Source organism: Callithrix jacchus, chromosome 7 (assembly GCF_049354715.1).
Source record: "Callithrix jacchus isolate 240 chromosome 7, calJac240_pri, whole genome shotgun sequence".
In the NCBI taxonomy this organism is placed as follows: domain Eukaryota; kingdom Metazoa; phylum Chordata; class Mammalia; order Primates; family Cebidae; genus Callithrix; species Callithrix jacchus.
In genome coordinates this window covers 22,972,608-22,991,947 of record NC_133508.1, presented here as the reverse complement: position 1 = coordinate 22,991,947, position 19,340 = coordinate 22,972,608, and the positions used below count along the sequence as shown (strand labels likewise).

Sequence of the window (19,340 nt, the reverse complement as noted above, 5' to 3'; positions counted from 1 at the left end):
GCCTTCCTCACTCAGTAGAATCACCGGGGTTTTCAAAATTCTTATCTATCTCTATGGTCCTGAATATAAGGCCCATGTTACAGTATTAAAATATGACTGTCAGCTCCAGACAGGTTGGTGTTAGTCTAAATGCCATGAAGGATACGTGTGTGTATGCGTCTTTCACCAAAGCTATTTACTATAGACAATGATTGTTTTTCCTCTAGCCCTGTCTGTAATTCCTGATTTTAAGAGGGAGAGAGGAAGCAAGACGACTTGTGTTGGCATAAATATGTGTGAAAAGTGCCAAGGTACATACTGATTGTTGTGAGCTGCAGGGCTGCATGTGGTTTTGTTTTTAGCAGCTTATCCCTGTTGACAGAAAGCAACTCCTGACAGATGAGCAGATAAATGTCACTGAAAAACACCACAAACTTCTGTCTCCCTTCAGCTCTCACAGTAATGAATTGAAGCATCTGCATCCTTTGCCCTGAAGCCTGGGAACACTGGACACTGAATTCATTCATCTTCCCTCCCCGCTTCCCTCACTCCACATCTTTTGTAACATCTATTTCCTAACAGTCTCCAGGCCCGGTGTTAAACTTCAGATCTGGGAAGAAAACTGGATTGGCTTCTGGCACTGGAAACTTTTCTCCATGAACGCTTTTTGTATGGTTTTGGCAGGCACATATAATACCAGTGGAGAGAAATCCCACTGGCGAGGGAAAATAAAAACCTTAACATAACTGTAATGGCCCTGAGTGGTGTTTTACATGTTATGCTTGCTCAAGATTTATGTTAAAGTCAACCTTGCAAAAGAGGCTTTTTAAAAAGTCTATCAAGCTGCCAAAGTTTAAACAGCTCTTTCTTTACTATCCAATGACAGTAGGTTTTAACAACTTAAATGACCTGGGACAAATGTATTTCTCAGCATTCAATTTCACCCTTTAGTTTTTCAGTTCCTTCACCAATGTCTGAGAACTTTTATCCCTCTTTCACCTCCTTTCTCTCTTCTCCTTTCATTCTTATTCTGTATTTCTCTGTCTAAAACATAAGAGGGATATAAGGGAAATGAAACTAATTAAACCAAAGTCACTGATACTATTTTTTAAAGTAATAGAGTCTCTGTCACCCAGCTTGGAGTACAGTGATGCAATCATAACTCACTGTAGCCTCAAACTCCTGCGTTCAAGCTATCCTCCTGCCTCAGCCTCCCAATGAAATTAATTTTTTAATTTATGTATCTTTCTAATTAGAGATGGGGTCTTGCTCTAGCACCCAGACTGGAGTGCAGGGGAGTGATCAAAGCTCACTGCAGCCTCAAACTCCTGGGCTCAAATGATACTCCTGCCTCAGCCTCCCAAGCAGCTGGGACTATAAGTGCACACCACCACACCTGGCTAATTTTTTAAAATTTTTTTGTAGTGATGGGATCTTGCTGTGTTGCCCAGGCTGGTCTTAAACTCCTGGCCTCAAGTGATCCTCCCAGCTGGGCCTCCCAAAGAGCTGAGATTACAGGTGTGAGCCACTCTGCCTGGCAGAAATTGTTATTTAATTTGAGGACCACATTCAGAAGTGTCCTGGCCCCAAAGTTTTTCCCAGACATCTCTGCCAGACCCAAATGTTGTCACTGATCACTCTGGCACCACTAACTGCCGGGTGGTTTCTTCCTGAGCTTGCTGGTTGTCACTCACTATTCCACACTCGTTCCTCCCTGGGTAAGCTCCCACAGCCAGGCCAATGTGCCCCTGGGGGCGGGGTCTCTGCCCCACAGCCTGCCCTTGGCTCCCCCAGCTCACTCCATGGAACCTGCTCCACCACACAAGTCCTTCTTCCATGTGGAAAGAGGAAATGCCTGTGCATATGTATAATTAAGCAAAATGGAAACACATCTGCCTGTAACTAAGCAATACCTGAGCTGGCTCATCAATTCCCCTGGCAGCTTATACTTTTTCAATCACTGCCTCTGACAATTGCTGAAAAAAAAGATAATGCCACTCATGAGCTCTTTCATGTGGCTTAAATTTACATGGCTGAAATGAGGATTGTGTCTCTAATAAGAAGCCAGTCTAACAACACACCAGGAGTGTTTTGTTTCTCTTTTTCCTTTTAAATGTATTCATCGTGTAGAGGCCACCTGCTTCCAAGAAGCAGACCACACAGATGACTACATACTCTAGGATTCATTTCTGTGAAATTCTAGAACAAATAAAAAATGACAAAAGTACAGCAACACAAAGCACACCAATAGTTTTCAGGGGCTGGAGACAAGAGGATGGGACAGAAACAAAAGGGCTGTGAGCAAATTGTTCTAAATCCTGATTACAGTGGCAGAGGTTCCATGGATAAATACATTTGTCAACATTCATTGAACTAGATTTGCAACATCAGTGCATTTTATTGTGTGTAAATTGTACCTCAATAAAGTTGATTACAAAAAAAAAAAAAGGCTTGTGCATCTGCTAAGAGGGTGGACTTTATCCAAAAGGCACAGGGAGTCAATACAGTCAACTTCAGCAGGAGAGTGACAAGGGAAGAGTCGTGCTTTAGAAAGATGCTCTGGTGGTAGCAGAGGATGGCTTAGAGACAACCCCACAGAAAGCAGTTAGGATCACATTGTTCTTCCTCTAACTGAGACATTATCTTACCTCCAAGGGCACCAGGCCTCCCCAAAACTGAATGATGCTGTCCAACAGCCCGTCTGCCTACTTTCCTTCAGGGGAATACACCTGGAGACAATGATGAAGGTGTACCCCAGCCTCCAAGCATCTGGGGTGCCAGCAATCAATGCGGTGTGGAGACACATTTATTTTTATGCTCTTTACCTGTTACCAGGGAAAAGCATTCCATGCACATGCCCAAGCACAGAAGCCTGAGGGCATGGTCTGATTGGAGATCAGTTCTGAAAGCCAGAGGGGGTTTGAGAGGAGAAACGATGTAGCCGATATCTACCTCTTCATCACCTCCTTGGAATTTCCAAGAAGGGCAAATGGATTCAGCTACACACAAATCCTTGTTTTTAGCCATGGGATACTATGTTTCAGAAATTCTCTCCAAGCTTTGGAATTGAATGCAACTGAAACACACACACATACATACATACACACACACGTGCCTTTACCTGAAGAAGGGAAAATAAAAGCACACGCCCCATCACCCCACATGTCTTACTGGGTAATTCCTACTACTTAAATACTCAGGATAAATGTCAGCTGGATTTGCTTTTCATGACAATGATCGCATTGTTTGATGAAAATCTTGAGCTATTTGGAGTCATTATCATTTACACTGCTCTTTCTGCTAGTGGGGTTTCAGGCAGAGAGTGACGGGGCACACACCTCCCCCAGCTACAATGGCAGAGGTGGTACCTGCCAGCCATAGTGCTTAGGAGATATGGTTTTGAGTGGAACAGTCACACAGTAAGTCCTTGCTCTTTTGCACCTAGTTGAACAAATCTTTGGACGACTGCTTTCCCACAATACAAATACACAGGCATCTGAGTAGCATTGTTAAATTGTGCTTTTAAAATTCAGTAAGAAGGCACTAAGATTTCTGCATTCGTTTCTAATCACAGCTTTAGAAATAAATGGACTTCCAAGAATTTGCAACCAAGCCTAGCGGGTGTTTCAGAATCTTGCAGCCAAACCTACCACGCTTTACAGAATTTATTGCTGCAGCTTAGCTACCAGGCAGGGACTTTGCTCTGGGGGTATTGTACTAAATGAAAGTACTTAATGCCCTAATGAGTTCTTATTTTATGTGGCCTTGGCCTCTATTTTGAATAGAAGTTTAACTTTATCAGACCAGAAGCAGGGCTCCCTCACCTTTAACAGTTTCTAGTTCTATGCCACACCCAAATGGTTTAAGCCAATGGCCAGAGATAAACACTTAGAAGCATCTCTCCCACCTAGCAGGCTGGGCTCCCGACTTTTCTGAGGGTTCCTTCAAACCACCCATTCAGACATTCGCCAGTGAACTTAAACTGGCCTATGCCCTATTCCTTTATTCAGATGCTCCTTGATGTACAAAGGGGTTATGTCCCAATAAACCCATCATAAGTTGAAAATACCCTAAGTAGAAATACACTGATATACCTAACCTACAGAACACCATAGCTCAGCCTAGCCCACCTTCAACATACTCAGAAAACTTACATTAGCCTAGAGTTGGGCACCACTACCTAACACAAGGCCTGTTTTTAACACGTATTGAATGTCTCATGTAATTTATTAAACACTGTACTGAAAGTGAACAACAGAATGGTTGTATGGGTCCTTGAAGTAGTTTCCACTGGATGCATATGGCTTTTGCACCACAGTAAAGTCCAGATATTGGAAGTCAAACCACCGTAGGTCAGGGACTTTCTGCACTGCCCATTGCTGCATGCTGTTCTTCCTCTGCCTGACCCTTCATTCCTGCCACTGGTGACCCAGGGACAGAGGACTGCCCACCCGGCTCACTGTACTCTTGTTGCCTAGAATCTGTAGGTAAAAACCTTTTAATTTATTCCCTACTATGGTAGTGTATTGAATTTGTGCCTTCCATCGAAGGACCGGGGCTGCCCCAGGCTAGGTTTTCCCCTTAGATGCCAAGGAGCACACGGGTCAGGCTCCCAGCACCAGACCCATGGCAGACAAGAGCCACGAGGGCATCTGCCAGTATAAACAAGTTTCCCACATGAGGGACTCTGGTCACAGGTAGACATTAAGCCATCCTCCAGGTAAAAGGAGGTTGTTATGAAAGGTACATGGTAACCATCCCTATTCAGCTCCCCTTCTTTTACCGTGAAGGCAGGGTTGATAGCTACCCTGGCACTGGAACCTTGGTTTAGGTGGGGGCTCTCAAAACACCTAATCTCTGAGACATTTCTTATTGGAGTAGAGGATTGAGCTGTCTACACCATTGCATGGGCTCATGAACGGTCAGTCCCTAGTTACATCAGTTAGTTTTGCCTGTCTGAATGACTCTGACATTCCTAATGGCAGTTGTGGTTTGCATATTTCTATAGAAATATTTCTATTTATTTCTCCAGCAACTACTTTGCATAAGGTTTTAGCCTATGAAATATTGCTCTATGAACAGAGGACTAAAATGAGTTGGTTTTTCAGTAGCAAACTCAATGGACATTTTGATAACAGCTAGGCACAGACCTCTATGATAGTTCCTCTTACAAGATGTATTTAAGTTTGTCTTTCCTGCTCAACCTCTACAACTCCAATGTGGTGGCAGAATATCACTGTGATCTTACTGTCTACATTTATTAATGCATTCACTAGACATTTGGCAGGACTGTATTAGTTAAGGTCACCTACATTCCAGTAACAAATAGGCCCAAGACTTATAATGATGCCAACACTCTAGAATTTAGTTCTTGCTCAAGTTGTGGTCCCTGATGGGTGTCCCTAGCTGCAAGGTGGCCTTCCCCAATGTGTTGGCTAGGGACCGAGGCTCCTTTCATGTGTGGTTCCATTTCTTCTACTTCTAAGTATCTGCACCCAGCTCGTGGAGGAAATGGAGGAGGCATATCCACTTCTTAAAGGCCTTGGCCCCAAGATGGCTCACATTGTCTTGGTGAGGACCAGTCACATGAGGACTTTGTACCTGGCTACAAAGGGGGCCAGGCAATGTAGCTCATGTTTGCACACTGCTTCCTAGCTATAGATCTGTCCTACAGAGGGAGAGGATGGGTTTTGGCAGGCAGCTAACCATCTCTGTCACAAGGCTAACTGCTTTCTTGATACATAGCTTTCTTCCAAAACAGGTTGCAGGGGCCTGAAAGCTACTCTAAGCCTCGCTCTATATTGGCTGCTGGAAAGCATTGCTGTAGTGAAATGATAGTGCCCAGCTCTGGGGTTGTATGAAGGAGGGAAGATGGGACGTCCCCTTAAGTAGGAAGGAAGTGATCCCTGTGGCTTATATGACACATACACTGTAACACAGGGCTCTTTCCTCACAGCATCTAATCAGGATCTAGGTGTTAGCAGGGCTTATTTGCCTGGGTGTAAGCAGGGCTTATTAGACAGGGACCATGTGTCTACTTTATAACAACTTATGTTTTCCAAATTATCTATAATAAACATCTTTTCTTTCTAATCAGAGAAAAAGTCTCTTTTTTTAAGCAAGAGTATTATCAACAAATAAAACTAGCATCTAATTTACAAAAGAACTTGAAGAAATAAGACTAGCTCCTTAACTCTGCACCTAGATAGTGTGGCTCTAGAAAATCACTCCTTGGCCCTCTGCAATGGTGCCATGCAGCAGCTCCTGTGACACTGTGGCTGCCTTGTAGTCAGGAGGCAACTGGCCCCATGCATGTTGTTTCATCACGCTGGCTCCCTGCTGGCATGCTGCCCCTTGGAAGCTGGAGGTTTGACAATTATAGTCATGTGGGTAATGAGATCAGAGAGAGAGAACAAAGATCCAGAGACAAAAGACTGCATCTCTGCAAACTGATTCTCAGGGCAAACCAAAGAGACAAGGTGGATTCGGGGCACACAAAGGTCAGAGATAGTAATTGAGAGATGAGCCAATGCTGGACAACTGTCCCACCTAAGTACAGAGAACCAACCCAAAGGTCACTGCAGAGCTGAAGGTCAAAGCCAGGTTTGCAACCAGAGCAAGAAGACTCAGGAAGACCTTGAGTTGGGCAAATGCTTCCTCAAGCATGGAACCTTGTATGATCATCCTCTTATTAGAAAATGATGAAATATTGCTGCAGTACAAATGGACATAGGAGGCAGATCCTGACATCCAACCAATCCCTTAGATAGATTTATTTATTTAACTAATACTTACTGAGCATCTATGGCAAGATGGAGACTGTCAGGTGCTGCCGATACAAAATAAGACTGCCAAGGCCTGTCTTTGTGTAACTTGAATTATGTTGGAATTTGTGTGCGACCTTGGAAAAAGTAGTTCATTTGCAAAAATTCTGAGCATATTTAAATTGTCCATTTAGCAGCTGCTAAATTGTCCATTTAGCAGCAGAGGTGCCATTATTCGTACAGTAATCTAAGCTGTACCAGGTCATACAGCTGAAAAACAACTCAACTCACGGGATGTCCTATTGGGATACTGGATAAACAACATGAGGCTGCTGCTTGAACTTTCCATTCCAGTCCCCTTCCTGTTATTCAGCCTTTCTGCTGGTACATGAACTGGAACTCCCTAAAGAATTAACTCATCAGATAATGACACAACAATAAGAAGTCTCACTAGATGTTGATATAATCATCAGCTCTTCTCATTCTGCTCTGCCATAATGGCTTTATGTCAATGATAACTGCACTTTCAGTACCACAGGCTGGGTGTGCTGGCTCACTCTTGTCATCCCAATACTTTGGGAGGCTAAGGCTAGAGGATTGCTTAAGGCCAGGAGTTCAAGGTCAGCCTGGGTATCGTCATGAGACCCTTTTTCTAACAAAAATAAAACTGGCTAAGCATTGTGGCACACACCTGTGGTCCCAGCCACTTGGGCCCAGGAGTTTGAGGCTACAGTGAGCTATGATTGCACCACTACACTCCAACCTGGGCAACAGAGCAAGATGCCATTTCTAAACTAAATAAATATATATATTTATATATACTAAAAATATGTGTATACACACACGTGACCATCGGTGCTTCTAGCTGAGGTTTTTTTTAAAGAGGTGATACTTTAGTACTCGAGTTTCAGGTGTTTTTACTAGATTAGGTAACACTCTCCTTGGTGGGTGGTTTAAAGTACCACGTACTCTCCCCTTCCTGGAACCAACCACGTTTGCAATCTTACATTAATGTGTGTGGTTATTCTATTATTGTCTCTTTCACCAACTAGACTGTAAGAGTCATAAGAAGCAGCACCATGTCTGCTTTGTCTCACTTTGTATGACCTGCACTTAATATAGGGCCCAGGACATAATATAAACTGTGAAAGGCCAAATGTGGTGGCTCATGCCTGTAACCTCAGCACTTTGAAGGCCAAGGAGGGAAGGTCGCTTGAGCCCAGGAGTTCAAGAACAGTCTGGGCAAGATGGCGAGACCCCATCTCTACATTAAAAAAAAAAAAGCAAGCCAGGCATGGTGGCATGTACCTGCAGTCCCAGTAAATGTTACTGGACAGATGAGTTGTGAACAGCTTCCTTTATTCCACTTAGCATTTCTTTCCATCAGCATACTGTTTTCTTTACCTCATCGCTCGCTGTTCTTTAGGCCTTTCAAAATATTTTGGCATATTCTTAGTGTGGCAATTCTTACTTCCCCATTACATTGAACAAATAGTGATACACTTAACAGACAGGGCCAGATCTAGGAAGTCTTGATGATAAAGAAACGAGTTGGGTCTGCCCTATCTGACTCATAGCGTGTCTTCCAAGAGAAAAACCCTATACTACATGGAATGGTGCAATTGGAGTACATTTTCAAATGTGTTTTACTTCCCACAAAAGACTCCCATGACAAGCACTCCTTTTCATAAGTGGGAATCCACGCAGCTTCCAAAATACCCTCAAAATTGAATGGAAACTTTTGTGCAGCCAAGTGATACATGGTTTTTTGAGATTTCATGGTGTACCCTCTTCCAGTCTTCTGAAACTGGCCCAGGAATGAATGCTGTATGTCAGAGCAGTCTGTTTCCGAAGCAACTCCTGGTTTCTCTGACAAGCTCTGTCATCTGGCCATCAGTGACAAGTTTGAGGACATTAAACTGCAACTTTCCATGCTTACGTGCCATTTGGAATTTGACAGTGAATTTGCTGTTTTCCACATAAAACACTTACTTGGTCTTTATGAGTCTTTACATGGACTTCATTTATTGTAGGCTGGATTCTTTGAGGGCTTAACAAACTGACAGTGATGTCTGATAGAGCCTTTCCACCTGTCAAGGTCTTGTTATTTGCAGAGAACTCAACACACCCTGAAACTATTCTGCCCTTTCACCTCTGTGATCGCTCAAGTCCTAAGTGGTGTTCCTACGTTTAGCAAGTATGTATTAAAAATGTACCATGTGGGTCAGGTGCAGTGGCTCACACCTGTAATCCCACTTTTGGAGACCAAGGCAAGAGGATTGCTTGAGGCCAGCAGTTTGAGACCAGCCTGGCAACACAGAAAAATTTTAAACTTTACTGAGAAAAAAAATTTTTTTTTTAATTTGCTGGACACTGTGGTACATGCCTGTAGTTCCAGCTACTTGGAAGGGTGAGGCAAGAGGATCACTTGAGGCCAGGATTTGGAGGCTGCAGTGAGCTATGCTGGTGCCACTGCATTCCTGCCTCAGCAACAGAGAGAGAGCCTGGCTCTAAAAAAAGAACAAACCACCACGATAAACGCACCAGGGAAGATACAAAAGAAGCCCTGCCCTCTTTCTCAAGAGGAAAACATTAAGCAGCAATGTGCAGCAAAAGGTGTCAGTGGCTGTGCTTAGTTCATGGAGGGAGAGAGCAGCATCGCCTCCATGATCAAGCAGGACTTCTTAGAGGAAGGGTTAGCTTTACCTGAGCCCTGGGAATATGTAAGGTATTATACACCAGGAAGGACAGCTGATCAGAGGCCTGGAACAACACATTTACAACAATTTTAAATTAAGGAATGGCGGCTATATAAATAAACAGGCAACAACAGGGTTATCAATAATACAATCTAGCTTGGCACAAGGGCTCATACTTGTTATCCCAGCACCTTGGGAGTCTGAGGTGGGAGGCCTGCTTGAGCCTGGGAGTTTGAGACCAGCCTGGGCAACATGGCAAAACCCTGTCTCTGCAAAAAAAAAAAAAAAAAAATTAATAAGCTGGGTGTGGTGGCCCCAGCTACATAAGAGGCTGAGGCAGTAGGATCACTTGAGCCCAGGAGGTTCAGACTGCAGTTAGCTGTGTTCATGTTACTGTTCTCTAGTCTGGGTGACAGGGCAAGACCCAGTCTCAAAACAAAAAAATACGATCTATGAAATAAATAAGCAGCCACAATCAAACTAAAAATAAAGGCCATAAAGTGACTTTTTTCACACCTTTTATGATTTACCCAGATTCAACCCTCTTATCTTTACTACATTCTTAGTATTATCTCAAAGGAGAACTTCTCAGGGACCTAAGGTGATTCCAGGCCATACTTGGATTTAGGCCAAGTGGGGCCAACCCCAGCCATACTGTTACAGTGTCAGGGAGATAAGCCATGTAAGGCTCAGCTTCCTGATTTTGAAATGAAGATCATAATACCTACCTGAACAGATGGTTCAGAAGATTAAATAAAATTATGTGTGAAGAATCCTTAGCACAGAGCTCAACATGTGTTTTGAACCCAAATAAATGCCAGCTATTACTGCATGGTTTGATTCCTCTGGTTTAGGAAGGATAGAATAATGGGCAGATGTTCCTTCCAGTGGGGGCATGTGACAGGCACAAAATAGATGTGTACTGAATGAATTACTGAATTAATTAAGCAAAGGTCCTTTCACTTCATTTAAGAGCTACTATCTATTAAATCAATATGGTATTCATTTGATAGTCCAGTGACACTTGAGTTGAATTATTTTGAAGAAAATCTGTGACAGAAATGCTCTTCCCTACTTGACCTCAGAGATAATGAGTCAATAATTCTGGTCCTTTACAAAAATTGCAAAAAACTGTGGATGGGCTCTTCCATAAATGAGAGAAGCTAAAATGCAATCAGGAGATTGCAGGAACTGTTTTATACAACAAATAATGAGTGCTGAATTCAAACCTGAATTATGACTTATCTCCCTTTTTCTTCCTATAAGGGTTTTTCTGGGTCAGCAGGAACCCAGGAGTTCAAGACCAGCCAGGGCAACATGATAAGATCCCATCTCTACAAAGAATTGAAACATTAGCTGGGCATGGTGGCATGCACATGTAGTCCCAGCTACTTGGGAGGCTGAGGTGGGATGATGACTTAAGCCCTGGTTGAGGCTGCAGGGAGCTATGTTTGCAGCCACTGGAACAATAAATTGTAGGAAACAGTAAAGGGGAATTCCCTTCAAGTAGGAAGGAGGCCTGGTGAATCTTTAAACATTTGAACAATGTTTGTTTCAAATAAATCTGCTTTCTTAGAAAAAGATTCGCCACCCATCAGAGAACACAGTTTTCTAACTCCTCTTTCTCAAAAAAAAGTGCCTGTAAACTGGTTTTATGCATAAATGTTGAGATTTTAAGGAGATATTTCACACGCTGGGCACACAGTCAGCTTGTTGGTATATGTCAGGAAGAAACGTATCTGGAAATATGTCATAATTAGAGAAGGAAGGCCAAATGATAAATAGTTAATCTAGTGTAGCATATCAGAATATGCCAGAGAGAGAACACTGGCAGAATAAACTGCCTCAGGACAGATTTCCTGGTATTCTGGACACCACATGGATCAAATTAACTTCATGGTTCAAGGATATCCTGTTTTCTGAAGCTACTGTGCTTTCAACAACTTTGTAGCATCTGTTGGAAGCAAAATATAATCTCTGACACCTCACTTATATTTTCAGAACTTTGCCTTCAAAGTCCTGGGGAAGCTCCTCTGATGTTCTAGGAATATGTAACCCATTTTTGGTAGCAGAACTTTGGTAAAAGTTGATGGTCTCCTAAAGAAATAAAGGGCTCCTCCTCAGCACTGAGAAGAAAAAATGGCAATGCTAACCATGGCCATTAAGACAACAGGGCTGTGGCTGGGTGCAGTGGCCACAACTTTGGGAGGTTGAGGCAGTAGGATCACTTGAGCCCAAGGAGTTCACAACTAGCCTGGGCAATATGGCAGTACCCTGTCTCTACAAAGTATTCTACCTCTACAAAAATAAAAATGAAAATTTTGGGGAAAAAAAACAGGAAACAAAAAGACAATAGACTCATAGTTGCCAGTCCATCACAGAGTCAGCACTGTTTTATAAACATTTTATTTTCTTGACTTCTTTTTATCCTTTCATTTTTCCTCTGCATATTTGCAGCAAAGAGACTTCCAAGGTAGCCAAAGACATGTATTCTCCTATATTAAAAAGGAGTAATATAGGAGGGATTGTCTAACTCAATGCAAAGCTCTGATTCACCAGAACCAATCCAGGGCTGGACACTTTTCAAAAGAGGAGGGAGGGAGGGAGGGAGAGGGAGGGAGGGGGAGGGGGAGGGGGAGGCAGAGAGGGAGAGAGGGAGAGAGGGGGAGAGGGAGAGGGAGGGGGGAGGGAGGGAGAGAGAGAGAGAGAGAGAGAGAGTGTGTGTGTGTGTGTGTGTGTGTGTGTGTGTGTGTAAGGAGGAAGGGAAGCTATGGAGAAGAGAGCAACACTTTTTAGTCATGACATTCTCTCAACGAATGGGTGTGTTTCTGGTCCTTAAAGGTAAAAAGATTAAAACAAAAACAAGGTGGGGCAAGGTGGCTCACCCTGTAATCCCAGCACTTTGGGAGGCCAAGGAGAGCGTGAGTCCAGGAGTTCGAGACCAGCCTGAGTGACACAGTGAAGCCCTGTCTCTAAAAAAAAAATAAAAAAATTAGCCAGGCATGGTGAAGCATGCCTATAGTCCCAGGTACTAGGGAGGCTGAGGCAGGAGGATCACCTGAGCTCAGGAGACGGAGGCTGCAGTGAGCTGTGATTATGCCACTGCAATCCTGCCTGGGTGACAGAGTGAGACCCCATGGCCACCCCCACATAAAAACCATGGATGGATTGTAAAAGATTCAGAATGTGCGTGCATGTGTGTGTGTGTATGCACATGCATCACATGCATGAGAAAAATGCGCAAACCTTAAGGCATATGGTCAGAGATTTCACCTTAAATTAGAAAAAAAATAACTGATATAAATGCTGTTTCCACCTCAGAAAACCTTTATAGCAAGGGCAGAATAATCATGTGTAGTCCCCCAGAGGCTGTCTGGAAGACTCCCTAAAAAGATTACAGAAAACTTTTTTTTTCCATTTTGGGAAAGTACTAGGGAAAAAAAAAAAGTAAAAACTAAATCTGAGTTAACAACAAAATCTATCATTTCAGGCAACTCAAGTGAACTTGAATGAACTATTTCTATTATTCGCCTGGAAATACTTTTACAGAATTTGAATGAAACATTTCTATTCTTTGCATGAAAATATTTTTACAGCTAAAAAACATAAAATCAGAGATGCCATGTCAATTTCTGTTAAAATAAATATAACTATTTTTAATGAAAAATGTAAAGTTTGCATAAGTCAACTTTAGTTACTTAATCTATTTAAGTATGTCTGACTTCAGTGATAGAAAATGGCAGAAATGATCTCTTCTTGAGCTTGACTTGTTAGAGTTAAGGTAGATTACTCCCTACTTCATACCCATCGACTTCAATTAGCTTTGATAAATAAACCATAAATCAAGTTACCACTGAGTTATCTGGCAAGGCTGCAAAACTGGTCTCTTAAATTATTAAACTATTTTTTAAATGCAGTCTACCAAAACTCACAAGGCCAAACAGAGAGGACAGTATTTTAACCAGATATGAAAGACAGGGATTATTATGTATAAGACATAAAGAGATCACCCAAATTTATGAGAAAAACACTGACACTAATAGATAAATGGGCAAAGTATATTAACTACAATTCACAGGCAAGAGGAAGGACAAATTAGAACATCTAATAAATACATGTCTTCATTTGTAATCAAAGAAATATGCATTTAAAACAATCCCAAGAAACAATTTTATACCTGCCATGTAGCATCTTTTTAAAGAAATCACACATCTGATGTTAGGTTAAGGTAAAACTGGTTTTCTTGTTAAGTGCTGACAGAATTATTCACTACTGCAATCTTACAGAAGGGAAAATGGCAGTGCATAAACCATATGCGTTTGTGAAGAAGAAATAAATAATCACTTTGCTGGCTATCATTTACATCTACTTCATTAAAAGTATTTCCATCTTAAGAGATTTTCTACTTCTATCAAACTAGCACTTTAGAGATTGACTCATTCTGGCATATGTATATTGGACCATTCAGAAGAAGCAAAGTGAAAATCTTGGAGTTACTTTGACCAGATATGAAAGTATAAAACATTTATTGAGTCAGAATATAACCTCTTAATGTAATTGGCTTTTTTTTTTTTAAATTTTACTAACAACCAACAGCACCAAACAAGGACACAAATATTTTAGGAAAATAAATATTCTGAGAACATTTCTAATTAACCAACTGGCCTGGATTTCAGTTTCTTGATCTGTAAAAAGGAGCCATCATGTCTCTAACTCAGGGCTGTCTGGAGAAGAAAGTGTAGGTAAAGCACCAAGCTCAGTGCCTAGCACTAAAAAACTTTTTTCTTCTGCAATGTCACCTGCCCATTTTCTGAGAAAGGATAATATGTTTTTTCTCACTCTTTTAATATAAGAATAAATGAGATGATATGCATGGAAAAGGTGCTTTGCAAAGTAAAGAAGCACTCTAAACCAGAGTATCATTACTAAATAGGTTTAGAGGACTAAGGGAAACACGTGTGTGCCTAAAACCATTGTTGACTGTTGGGGTATCTTTAACAATTGCTGAAAATCAGATGCTAGCTGGAGAGTCAGTTATCTATGAAAACCTTTAATAGCCATCGATTTTTAAAAAACTATACATTAATGTCGTTGCTCTCATTTTCTTCCTCTCTCACTTCCAGTGCTTTTACTTTTGCTTTCATTTCATTCACATCTACTTTCTTAGGTTTATTTCAGTTAGCTTTCATCCATGTTCATTTCCTCTGATTTAAGAAAGAGATAAAAAGCAGTGCTATGATAAGCCGTAATGAAGCATGGGACAAAAAAGATCAGTAATAGTATTTTTAGTTAAAATTGACTATTTGCTGACCATTAATTTTTGTGTTAATTTTGATTTTTTTTTAAATTGCATTAAAATATTTATCTAGGCCAGGTGTGATGACACATGCCTGTTAACCCAGCACTTTGGGAGGCCAAGGCGGGAGGATTGCTTGAGCTCAGGAGTTGGAGACGAACCTGGGCAAAATGGTAAAACCCTGTCTCTACCAAAAAAAAAAAGTTAGCCAGCTGTGGTGGTGCACACCTGTAGTCCCAGCTAGTCGGGAGGCTGAGGTGGATCACCTGAGTCCGGGAGGCAGACTATGCAGCTGTGATTATATCACTGCACTCAGCCTGCACAACAGAGTGAGACCGTGTCTCAAATGAAATATTTATTTTGATCACTGAGAGTTTTTTGGCAGCCCCTTAAATTTTGTGCCCAAGGCCAGTGCCTTGTTCACCTCTCCCTAGTCCAAGCCCTGTGAAACAGGGAAGAGGTCAGAAAGCTAGAAAAGCTCCTAACAGAGCTAATAGAAACTGACACCACAGTGAAGGGTATGTACACACAGGAACCTGACTCCAGTCTTCCACTCATCAAGAAACCTGCATGTGACTGTCCCACATTCTATGTTGCCGAAGACACACATCCCCTTTCTGGAGAAACGGCCCCAACAGTCTGCATTTGGCCTGCTGTCTGAATGTCACCCAAAAGGAAAAAAGGAGTGTTAGGCCAGGAGAGTCAGGAAAGCAGCTCTGAGCGGTGCTTCCAGTTGGCTTCTGGATAGGAGGGTTTCCAAACTCTGATTGGGGGTGGGGATAGGGAGGGTAGACAGGAAAAGAACGATTTGGGAAAAATTTGTTGCAATGTGAACCACCAGTACAAGTTGAAAGAAGGTGAAACTCCCAATAGGAAAGTGTCTGGGCAGGATTGCCCACCTCCTTTTGATCCTGAGGTTGAAGAGTTTGCATTTTCCTCCTTCAGAAGGCAGTGAATCACTAGCTTCTATCTGGGGAAGCCTGGCCTAACCTGGCATCTTTTTAACCAGTGAAGCAGCCCTTCATTCTGCAATTAGAGAGAAAGCCCTAAGTGCAAAAAGGAAACACCTAAAATGAGAGGCCATGAGTGAATTTTCTTTGCAGACTGTAAATACAAGTAATTCAGGTGAAAAGCACTATTGTTACTGACCTACGAAGCCACATCTAGTGTCAAATGGCTGGCAGCAGGTGTTTTCTAGTGCATGGCAGCCTGGCCAGACTTGGTCCAGGGCATTGCTGACGGAGAGCTGTGTGGGACAGCTGTGTAGGTTACAGGAGGAACTGAGGGCAATAAGTCATCCCATTTTTAACGCTTGCCACCTTCCTCCAGGCACGGCCACAGGAATCTCAGCTTATTCAGGGGAGCGATAGGAGGAGAAAATGACTTGAAACATGTTCTCCTCAAGATAGTTAAGACTAGGTGGGGCACGGTGGCTCAAGCCTGTAATCCCAGAACTTTGGAAAGCAGAGGTGGGAGGATCGCTGCAGCTCAGGAGTTCAAGACCAGCCTGGGCAACATAACAAAACCCCATCTCTACAAAAAAAACCACAAAAATTAGCTGAGCCTTGTGATGCACACCTGTAGTTCCAGCTACTGGGGAGGCTGAGGTGGCAGGATCACTTGACGCCGGGAGGTGGAGGTTGTGATGAGCTGAGATTGAACCAAGATAGTAAAGATTTACTTTCCAAATGAAGTCACTTGGCATTAGTGCCAACTTTGGTGAAATTGGCTTCACCTGTTTGGTTGATGGCTCTTGCTAATTCACAGGTGAACAGAATTTAGTCAGACCCCAAGTCTGTTACTCACCAGCATTGTTACAGAGGCTCTCTATGCCTCAGTTACCTCATCAGTAAAATGAGTACAGCGTACTCACCCCATATTAGGGTTTGGTGAAGATATAATGAAGCAATAGGTGCTCAGAGTGCCCTGTACACAGTGGGCACTCATAAATTTCCACTATCATTATCAACCAGACACTCTGCTTTACAGAATGGCAACTGAGCACTGATTTTTCACACATCTGTAAGTAGTGAACAAAAAACTTTACGGCCCCAAAGGCTCATTAGACCCAGACCCACCCATCGAAGACACCATCTTTTCTATTATACCTACCTAGTTCTTCCCAACATTTTCTATGCCACTAAGCTGAGGACATAAGCAGCTCTAAGTAGCAAATATGAAAATCCAAACAAAAGCGAGAAAGACTGTATTCAATTATGTTAGATCCCAGCCTCAGTTCCACAAGTTCTAACCAGGTGTGAAGTGTCAAGGAGTGTTGGTTTTTATGAGCATGAGTGGCAGGTGTGTCTGGGTATCTATGTTGTATAAAATCCAGTAGGTTGTAAAAGTGTGAGGTTGCCGAATGTCCAGGGCTAAGTAACACATCCCACAGTTTCTGAGGATTAAAAACAGCAACAAAAAACAAACAAACAAACAAAAAACCTCCCAGTCCAGGCCTGCATTGCTAATTAAGGGCAATTGCCTGGACCTGTGTCCAAACAGGAGAAGAGGAGAAACAGAATCTATGGCCACCAAGGGGGTGGGTATTGGGGATGGGTCCTGCTGCTGGTGCTTTTTGAAGGGGGGCTTCCAGCTTATGCATGTCACATCCTCAGCTGGACACCTGTGTCGTGTGGAAAGGCCTAGCTCCCACAAGTGCCTTTGGTTCTGTGGCCTGGACTGCACCCGGTTTCTTGTCACGCACGGTATTAACCTGTTCTCACACTGCTATAAAGAAACGCCTGCGATGAGATAATGTATAAAGGAAAGAGGCTTAATTGACTCACCATTCTCCATGGCTGGAGAGGCCTCAGGAAACTTACAATCTTCGTGGAAGGGGAAACAGACACCTTCTTCACAAGGCAGCGGGCGAGAGAAATGAGAGCGGAAATGAGAGAGGAAAAACTGCCCCTTTTAAAACCATCAGATCTCGCGAGAACTCCCTCACCATAATGAGAACAGCATGGGGAAAACCACCCTCAGGATCCATTCACTTTCCTTCCTTGACATATAGGGATTACGAGTCCCTCCCCAGACACAGGGGGATTACAATTCAAGATTAGATTTGGGTGGGGACACAGAGCCAAACCATATCAGGCACTCACTGGTCCCTCTGCTGCTGAGAGCTGTGTTTTATGCACCTCCTGCTAAACATAGCAAAACACAGTGAAAATGCAATGTGAATTCTAGGACAAAACCATCTCTCCAAAAACCGATTATAGCTCAGGGTCTCCTATTGACTCTTGATGGTGATGGGTGTGGTAGCAAGAGCCCCAAGAGAGACACACAAGACCCTCATTCTCTCTATGTGGCCCAAGACTTATTGCTTAACCTCTCTCGGCTTCAGTTTCTTCACCTGTAAATGCAGATAATAAGGATTTATCATAAGGAACCAGCAAGGATTCTGTCAGATCTAAAGACATAACAACAAAGGGTGTTTCGTTGTGATTTCTGCAGCAGCCACTGGGTGAAAATCACTCAGCTGAGCTCTTGTTTGGTCCAGTTCTCTGTGGCACCATGAGGCAAGACTCAGCTAGCTGGTGACAGACACAGCAGCTTTCTGGGCCTTGTTCTAGTATTGCATCATCTGGGGAGGGGTAGAGTGAGGCTGAGCTAGCAGAATTCAAAAACAGCTTTCAGATTTTACTGCCAGAGACCAGGAGTTGTGTGTAGTGTTTGCGAGAGACAAGTTGATACGTGACTTTGATCTTTATCAAGCTAAAAAGGTTAATATAAAATACAAAGCAGGCAGATTTGTGAGTATGTATGTGTGGGTGAGTGTAAGAGAGAGGAGAGAGAGAAAGTTGGGTGAGGGGGGTTGAGGGGAGAGAGCACCCAGGATTGTCATTAGCAAACAACAATTTCTAAACGCCTATCCCAGCCTTGTGCAACCCTTCTTGATTGAGATAAAAGAGTTTCCAAGACATTCCAAGAAATACTCCCACTAGCAGATTTCTAGATGCCATCTTGTGCTCCAGAGGGACAGGAGGCCTTTGTGGCTGCCTGGCTCCCACCACTGCCTGCCTCCACCCACACCACAGCAGAAAGAAAAGTGGAACAGAACACACTTTACTCCATGCAGGCTGAGGCCTGATTCTAAATGAGGTGGCTTAGCTCAAAGGACGGTTAGAGAAGGTCAACCTCACGTGGTCTTCACATAGCTCTGGGTCCTTTAATACTTACTGAATACCTTCTGGGTGCAGGGATAGTAAGTAAAACCCATGTCTGCCCAAATGCCCACTGTTGCCATCCTGTTGTCTTGCTGCTCCTGCCTTCAATGACTCCCTCCTCCCAGTTGACCAACTCTTGCCCATCAGGCAGCCTCCTTCCCCACCCAGGTGACTGAGTGCTAAACTTGGGGTTGGAGCGGGAAACAGAAATGGGAAGATGCAAACCAGGGTGGTTTTTTGGGTGTAGCACTAACCTACCACCTGCCGACCAAAATGGGCACCCCCAACTCTGGGCATCAGTTAACTATTTGCCGCCAGAGCCTGGAACCTATGTTAATTACATAAAAAACTTTGATTTAGCAAAAAAGCTGATCTTGCCTAGAGTGACCTGCTGAAACTGCCCGAGAGCTATAGTCTTGAAGAAGCCCAGGTG

General features: G+C 43.0%; 1 long non-coding RNA gene across 1 annotated transcript in view; it reads right to left on the bottom strand.

Moving 5' to 3' along the window:
• Positions 1 to 17,626, bottom strand: part of LOC144576886 (uncharacterized) — an 86,143-nt gene extending 68,517 nt beyond the window's left edge. The window contains exon 1 of the long non-coding RNA XR_013519584.1: positions 17,525 to 17,626. This is a non-coding gene — a long non-coding RNA (uncharacterized LOC144576886). The remainder of the gene's footprint in view (positions 1 to 17,524) is intronic.
• Positions 17,627 to 19,340: the final 1,714 nt, after the last annotated feature.